This window comes from Mastomys coucha, unplaced genomic scaffold (genome assembly GCF_008632895.1).
Source record: "Mastomys coucha isolate ucsf_1 unplaced genomic scaffold, UCSF_Mcou_1 pScaffold14, whole genome shotgun sequence".
Taxonomy (NCBI): Eukaryota; Metazoa; Chordata; class Mammalia; order Rodentia; family Muridae; genus Mastomys; species Mastomys coucha.
Window position 1 is genome coordinate 79,214,458 of NW_022196896.1, and position 8,503 is coordinate 79,222,960.

Genomic DNA, 8,503 nt, shown 5'->3' on the forward strand with positions numbered 1-8,503 from the left:
TTCCTCAGTTCTTATGTAAGGTGAGCTGCCCCAGAAGAAATCCTGATGGTGAGAAGGAGAAGAAACATGCTATGGTCTTTATTATCTTTCATATGAGGCTAGGTATCCTCCACAGTACTGTGTGAGAGCAGGAAGGGGTGAGTGAGTTCATTAAGTTCATGCGAATGTAGCAAGAGACTAAGCTTCCTACAAGTCTCTTCACAAAGTTTTAGTTCTCAAGTAATCCCATTTGCCACTCTTTCCTACACAGTCATAATAGAGTACATTTTCATTTTAGGACTAGGGATTAGTGTTTCTCAGAAGGCAACGTACACATAGAAAAGAAAAAATGGAAAACAAAAAACAAACGAAAAAGAAAAGAATCTTAGGCACAGTCTGAATCAGAAAAATACCTTGTGTTATGAACTCTAAAGACTTTCCACACAGCACGCAGGTTTTCAAGGACATTTTTTTTTCAATGTTAGCTTACAAATGGGACAAGAAGCCTTCTTTAAAGGCTTAAATGTTTCAGCCACTACCTGAAGCAGCTATTTTTCCTTGGATAAAGTTGTTAATATCTCAGTCTCTTTTAGTGTGAAGTATCTGTCGACACTTTAGAATTAGTCTTTAGCCACCAAAAAGCTTTTAGCAAGTACAATTTGAACAACTGAATTTTTCTTTAAAAACTCAAACCGCATATTCTTTCTATTAAAACCATAGGGAGCAGAAGGGCTCAGAGAACCAAATAAAATGAAACCGTTGCAGAAAAATGTGAATGGTAACAAATAAATAGTTTCGAAGTATTCAAAATTTTTTTTTCTATTCTGTTACTAACACTAAATTACAAAACATTCTCTAGTTTTTTCAGGAAAGCATGCGAGGGTTTTTACACTTGCTGCTTTGCATCAGGGAGGCAAGAGGGGTCTTTTGGCTGAGAGGAAGCTTGTTTGAAAAAAGCAAGATTTGTACAATTTGGACTGTTCTTTGGGCACTAAAATTTTCACATCCTATCATGTTATAAGACAGTACCTACTACCTGGATATTCTGCCTTGGTATGCTTGAAGAAAGGGAAACCTGAATGTGTTAGACAAAAAACATTCATGAGCAGCTGGGTATTGTGGCGATCGTCTTTAATCCCAGCACTCTGTAGGCAGAAGCGGGCATATCTGTGAGAGGCTAACGCCAGTCTGATCTCCAGAGTAAGTTCATGGAAAGTCAGAACTACAGGGAAACCCTACCTTCAAACCACAAAACCATGACTTTCTCTTGGTCTGAGAAGAGGAAACAGGAAGCAAGTCTGCTAGAAAAGAATATACCTAAAGGTTAGTTTCAAGTTTGCAGAACAACTTAACCCGATAAACGGAATATCATTCTAGAAAACAGGTAGCACATTCCGAACTAGTATTAAAGGAGAACATCATCCAAAGAACATCCAGGGAAAGTGTCCCAACCACAAATTAGAAAGTAACAACCACAAATTAGAAGTGTAACAACCACAAATTCCCTAAATACAACTGCCCTCTTAATTTTGGAGGTATTACTACTAGATATTTTGTCTTCATAAATATTTTTCTGAATGATTTTTCTAATTTCCCACCCAATATGCTGCCCTCATTTTTTTTTTGTAAAATTAAAACAGAATGTATTTGCTACTCAGGTTTAATTATGCTTTATCAGACAGGACTATTACACAATTCAATCTGTACTTTTAATTAGTAATCATGGAAATATCAAATAACAAGACTGTGAGTTGAATAGGTGAAATAGTAATTCAGAAAAAAATAGACAAAACAGAAAAAAAAACAAATACACACTGAAATTAAGTATTTTATTTCTCATATATTTAAATTACAGTATATCTCTACTTACTTTGGGTCTGAGAAGTGTTTATATTGAAAATGTAAATTCACTCCATTTACATGTAATTTCTTAATTGGGCTGAAATGTATGAGCTCTGTCTTTTTAGCCTCATGCATCTACCTCTAAGCAACTAGGTGGGGACTGAAACACTTCCTCTACATTTCACTGTCATCATTTGTTCTCCTGAACGGGCCTACTGAGGGAGCTTATGTACCATGAAATGTATTCCCATGTCCTTGTTTCCTTAGTTGTAAAATGCATCAGGCTGACTGATCCCTTGAATGGGCTAGGTGCTTCACTCCTTTACCTGTTTCTACCTTGAAACAAAAGGAGCCACAAATCCTCAGAGGAGACAATTTATGTTGTATCAGACAGGATTACTACACAATTCCGTTTGTATTTTTAGTTACTAAAGGGTGAAATATTGTTTGTGATCTGTTTATAAAAAAATAAAGAGAGGGAGGATATGTTTTGGTAGCTATGTGGTGAGGTGTGCTGGAAGGGGGTGCCTCAGCGGGCCCATGCTGAAGCATCCCTGCCCCCTGAGGGACCAGCCACACCAGGGTATAGTATAGAATAGAGTTCAGGGCATGGCGAGGGGAGTTAAGAGAGTAGTAGAGGCAAAAAAAGACTGAGAGGGAAAGAGGGAGAGAAAGAAGAGTAGAGGAATAGGGAGGTAGAGGCTGACCATGAGCATGTGGAGACGATGGGGTAGGGACAGAGCCACAGCAGGAAGGCAAGAGCAGAGGGAGCAAGCAGCCCCCTTTTTAGTGAGTCAGGCACACCGGGCTATTGCCAGGGAACTGTGGGGCAAAATGCTAAGAGTTTAGGTCTGTGAATCACAGAAGAATGAGAGTCCAACTCAAGTAGTATACAAAAGCAAAGAGCATTTATTGAACAAATTCCAGTATCCAGGGTCCCAATTACATTGGGATGAAGGACCACAACTGAATTTGAAGATTCAGATTTAAAGCCCAAAAGAGAAATATTAGGGTGGGGTGGGAGTTCCATATCTTAATTGGTGGGTTCTATCTCTGGGTGTCTGGGTGATCCTATTATTGGTTAGGGTCTCGCTTCAAGTATGCTTGACTAACTATTCTTGCTTCATGCTTGATGTCTTGGCCACAAGTTTGCCTAAGTGTCCTTTTACAAGCTTGGGAGAGGTCCCTTTTAAATAAGCCTTCAGTTGTTCCAGTAACTGACTTGCCAGCTCTGGAAAGTAGAAGCTCAGGCCTGGTCTCCTGAACTGCTGCTAATTAGCAGCCTGTCATGGAATCAGCCTGGCTCAGGCCAATTCACATCTCTCAATATCGCAGGACTATCTGTTAGTTGCAATAGTTAAATAGTAATTAAAAATAAACAAAAAAATGAGGAAAAAAACAAGTATCCATTGAAATTAAGCATTCTTTGTTTCATATATTTAAGGTAAAATATATCTCTCCTTACTTGGGGTCTGAGGAGTGTTGCAAATGCAAGTTCACTGCAATTTGTTAATTGGGATGTGGCCACCTTTTAGCCATCCACACTGTCTCATTTAGAGTTCATTGCTCATGGCTGTTACTAACTACGCTGGACAAAACTGATGAAGAGAATAACTTAGTGAACCAAACCACTCTGCCCCACTTGACAGCATTTCAAGTCAGCACAAAACTCATTTCCAGAACTTAGGTCAATTTACAGAGGATGGAACCCTGCCCAATTTGCAACGTAAACTATCTGCCTGGGATCTTTAAACTGCATACAGCTGTATCACCTTTCCACAGTTGTTTGTAGTCTGAAAAAATATATAGTACCTTTTGCAAATTGCCTACTTGTATTTCCTCTTTTGACTGAGCTTCTAGTTCCTTCTCAGACATGATTAAAACTTGCTCATGTATCCAGCAACTTCTCTGATTAAATACATTCCCATTCTGCTGATAATGAGCAGGCTCAAGCCAGCTTGATAGACAGTGTGCAAAATTATAGCATTGGGGTTGAGACAAAAATAATTTGGGATTGAAGTAGTAGTGAGTTAATCCACTCTAAAGTCCCTGGCAGATGCATGTGCTTCCTCTACACCCACCCAAATGTTTTGGATTCACAAATTCACAAATGAAAGTCTCTCTCTCTCTCTCTCTCTCTCTCTCTCTCTCTCTCTCTCTCTCTCTCTCTCTCTCTCTCTCTCTCTCTCTCTCTCTCTCTCTTTCCCTCTCTCTCTCTCTTTCCCTCTCTCTCTCTCTTTCTCTCTCTCTCTCTCTCTCACATACACACACACACACACACACACACACGCACACACACACACACCTAGGCATTTCCAAACCTCCTCATGGCTATCACACTCACCTCTCCGATATTCCGGAATTATTACTTTCTACAACCCATATTCCATCTCTGCTACCCCAGACCCAACTGAGGGTAACCCCAATTCTTACATATTGTATGCTTGCTCTCCTGCAACTCTCAGGCTTGATATTTCTGCTTCACCATCATGCTGATTCTAAAATCTCCTTCTTCCTGTGGTGCCTTGCCTGGGAAATCTAAAGTCCCACCTCTGTCTCCCTGCCCAACCATTAGCTGTCTGTCGGAAACTCTATTTACCAGTTAGTGTCAATTGGGGCAGAGATGCTTACAGTTCAGACCTGCAGATTCCCTTGTGATTTTGGGAGCCAAATTAACACAGATACCATTAGAACCAATCCACAACATGGGATTCCTACGTCTTCCCTATACAAAATGCTGATAATTCTACAATTCAAATCTCTTTAGGAGATCTAGATGGCATTTTCTATTTTTCACTCTAAACTCTTCAGAGTGGCCAATCATGTGTCCATAGTTCCCAGGAAAAGTGGTCATTGCTTTCTTAAGGGGATGCTCATCTGAGGATATATATTAAAAAAAAAAAAAAAGTCCAGTCACAAAACAACGTTTCATGTATTAGATAAAGGCAATAGTCTATATTATAGTCTCTAGGATATCCTCTTTAAATCCCTCCAGGTTTTGTTTCAACTAGGTTGTTTTCTCTGTGTTTCTAAAAATCATATTCATCAAATTGATAAATTTAACAACTGAAGAACCATAGAAATTTTTAATATTCAGAGGCAAAAAGAATGTATTTGCTTTGGTTAAAAGATTATATATATTTAACTGTGATAAAAACAAAAACAATATAAATAGTAAGCTAAAAATATATTTGAATTAAAACATGTGAAAGCACAGTATTATATTTAGTGCATCTTTTAAAAAAAAAAAAAACTGTTTGCTATTTTTGAAGCAAAAATCCAGACATAAGGTACAAGTACCATACACAGACAATGAAGTTGTATGTTATACACACATACACACATATGTGTACATGTAAAGCATACATACACACACACAGTATAAAATCCATCTATGATGCAGCCAGAATTTGAAGCTCCTTCTCAGCCTTTTCATGAAGAAAAATACTGTTTTCAAATTTTCTTAATGAAGTTGCATTTATCATTTTCCCATTCTTTTTCTTTCTGTTCTCAGTACACTACTGCCATCTTTGGAGTTGATGTCAATGAACTTGATTTTTTGTTAAGTCAGACTCCCAACTAAGTGAGACGAATGAAATCAATATTCTTCTCTTCACAAGTGAAATGAGTTTTGTAACACATGTCGTCTTAGACCTTCCTCTCCTTTCCCCCTCATGCTGCAATCCATCAAGGCCTGGCTCTTGACACCTCAATGAACATCTTAATATGAAATTTCAAGCGACAATTCTTCCTAAATGTAATGAAATATTTCACTCTTTGTCCCTAAAATCCACACCTAGACCTATGTGCCTTCTTCCTTCATGAGAATTTATTTTTGCAGAGTCATTAACATTCACAAGTGATTAGTCAGGTCCCCAAGTTCAGGAAATATCTGATCTCTCTACACAAAAACCTGAATGACATTCAGTTCTGAGAAACTGCTCTGAAAAAAAAAATGTTCAGATAGGGAATTTTGTATTCAAGGCCACCAGGGTTCACAGTTTTGCTCTATGTCACAGAGCCCCCACTTACCATTATTCATGAGGCATCTTCATTGAATTCAAGAATTCCTTGGGCAGTAGTCATTCTCAGAGGTAAAGGTGACTCGATCAGATTGATTTGTAATGAACATAAGCATTAAATTTTTGTGTATTTTTAAATGTTTTTCAATCATATAAATCATGACTAAGCTATTCTCTCTGTTGGGGCAATCATAGTTTATCATGTGTTAAAATATAAAAGAAAGTAAATAGAAAATAAAATATGAATCCCACAGAGGAAATGTTACTTTATGCTGGCTGGTAAGTGCTATTTCATTTTAGCTGCAGATATATCTTCCACATTTTAAATATTGGTAAGATAAGTTTCATTTAATGTTTATCAGAGGAAATAGAGAGTCATAAAAATCAAGAATTATACACAGACTAATATAGATATATTTTCAGGGTTAGGGATCGAACCCAGAATCCTAATCATCATGGTTGACAAGTACCCTATTGTTGAACTACATTCACAGCATTAATACAAGTGTTTGGACTATGAATTTGCAAATATTGTGTTAAATTAACGAATGCAAGCAAATGTAAAACATCAAATTCCAGACTACTTGCATACCTGATACAGCACTAGAGAACTGGGGAAGAGCACAGGTAGGTCTACTCAAGTACAGAAGATGACCAAGTAGAGACAGAATTCATGGATGTTGTCAGTTACGATCCTTCCAACAAATGTTGTCTTCGCCCTTGATATATGCTACTTGGAGAAAGCAAAAAGCTATTGAAAGAAAGGGTAATTATCATATAGTTGGTGAAATCCACACTCAACCTACCTTGGATAAAATCCAAATAATTTTAAAAGAGTTGTAAAATGGACACAAGGGGGCAGACATGGAATGGAAGTGGTTTTGTTTGTTTGTTTGTTTTCATGCTTGTGGTTTGACGCCTGCTTCAGACTCTAATATCTCTTGGTAAGGTCAGTATTTGTAGACACTGACTTACCTGTCACCCATTGCAAACTGGAAATAAGGGGAATGCAATGTACCAGAGCCCACTTTCAAAGTATGGTGTGGGATATATTGTGACAGATATTTAGAAAAACTAACTGTGAAAAGAATGACCTTTTTGTTGTTGATCATGGTTTTATTTGTCTGGCCTCATGATCAACTGATACTATTCATCTGTAAACTGTGGTGAGGTACAAGTTAAACATCATGACAGGGAAAGGGGCAAAAGCAAGTGAACCTGCTCATGCCACAGTAACCAGGAAGCAGAAAAGACAGAGAAGATATGGTGGGGTGGGAGGAGAGGGAGAATATAAACTTTAGCTTCTGAGATGTTCTCCAAGGACCTCAACTAGCCTCCAACAGTCTAAACTAATCTCAACCGCTCTCAAAACCTAATATTTCTACCATTTCCTAATAATGCTAGGAGCTTGAATCTAAGCTTTCAAAATATGAATCCTTGGGGCTATTCCAATCTAAGTGATGAGAGATAATCCCTGCAACTGATCAGGGAAGACAGTGTTGTCTGATGTTTGTTCTATTCCTCCTCATACTTGCCACTACTGATCAAGGCAGAATGCACACAGGAAGTAGAGCAGGCAAGCAGGGAAATATTATGAGATTGCAACACTTCCTTCCAAAAACCCTATTGGAAAGGTCCACAATTTAATCAGTGATGGTAAAACAGAGAATCCATCAATGCACTTGTTTGTACAATAAACCCAACAATTATATCAGAGAAAGAGAGAAGATATATCACTCACAGAATTAATTTAATTTTAAAACCTGGCTTAAGTTGGTTGCTTTAAAAGAGATGTAAAGCATAAACCTTGGCAACTGCTTATAAAGATTCACATTCCCATTGCAATGGCAGCAGAGAGGTGGCTTCTGTCCCTTTTCTGCCTTTTACTCTCTCACAAGTAAGCCAGCCTTTAAAAGAAAATAACTGAGAGTTACAGCTACAATGAAATTCTGAAAAAAATAATTCAAGGTTTTCAAATTTCTCTATGCAGAAAACAAATAGGAGCTAATTAATGTGGTCCCAATAATTCCCCCCTCTCTTTTGAGCTGCTTATATTTATAAGTTATTTTTATTTTCACCATACAGTTTCAGTAAGTTTAATTAGCATCTACACTAATTTTTAAATATGCTGAAGTTTTGAAATAATATATAATTAATATCCATTAATTCTCTTTCATATAATAATGTTAGAAATAGGCATGTAATAAAAATTTTTATAGATATGCCTTGATTTCATTTTTATTATACATGGACATTATGCAGGATCATTTTTCATTTAATGTATAATGTAGTTTGAGAAATCCAATAAATAATTTCATAATTATTAACTGATAATGTTTTGGCTCTCCAAGATGTAAGGCAACTGGTCTCAAATTCAGTATATTAGAGCCTGGCTTTGAACCTGTGATCCCCATATTGCTACATCTACAGTACTAATTCCAGGCTGAAATGGTTATTTTGTGTCCATTTCATGGTTTTTTCATGAAGAAAAGATCCAGGGCTATGAAAATCTGGAGCTACTAGGAAAATGACAGTGTCTTTACTTTTCCATGTAAAGGACAACATTGTGTATGCAGAGACACACTGGAGAAACCAGAAAAGTTAAACATAGAGGCTTATCTGTTCAAAGGAAGATGTTTGTCTATCTTCTACCTGGAACA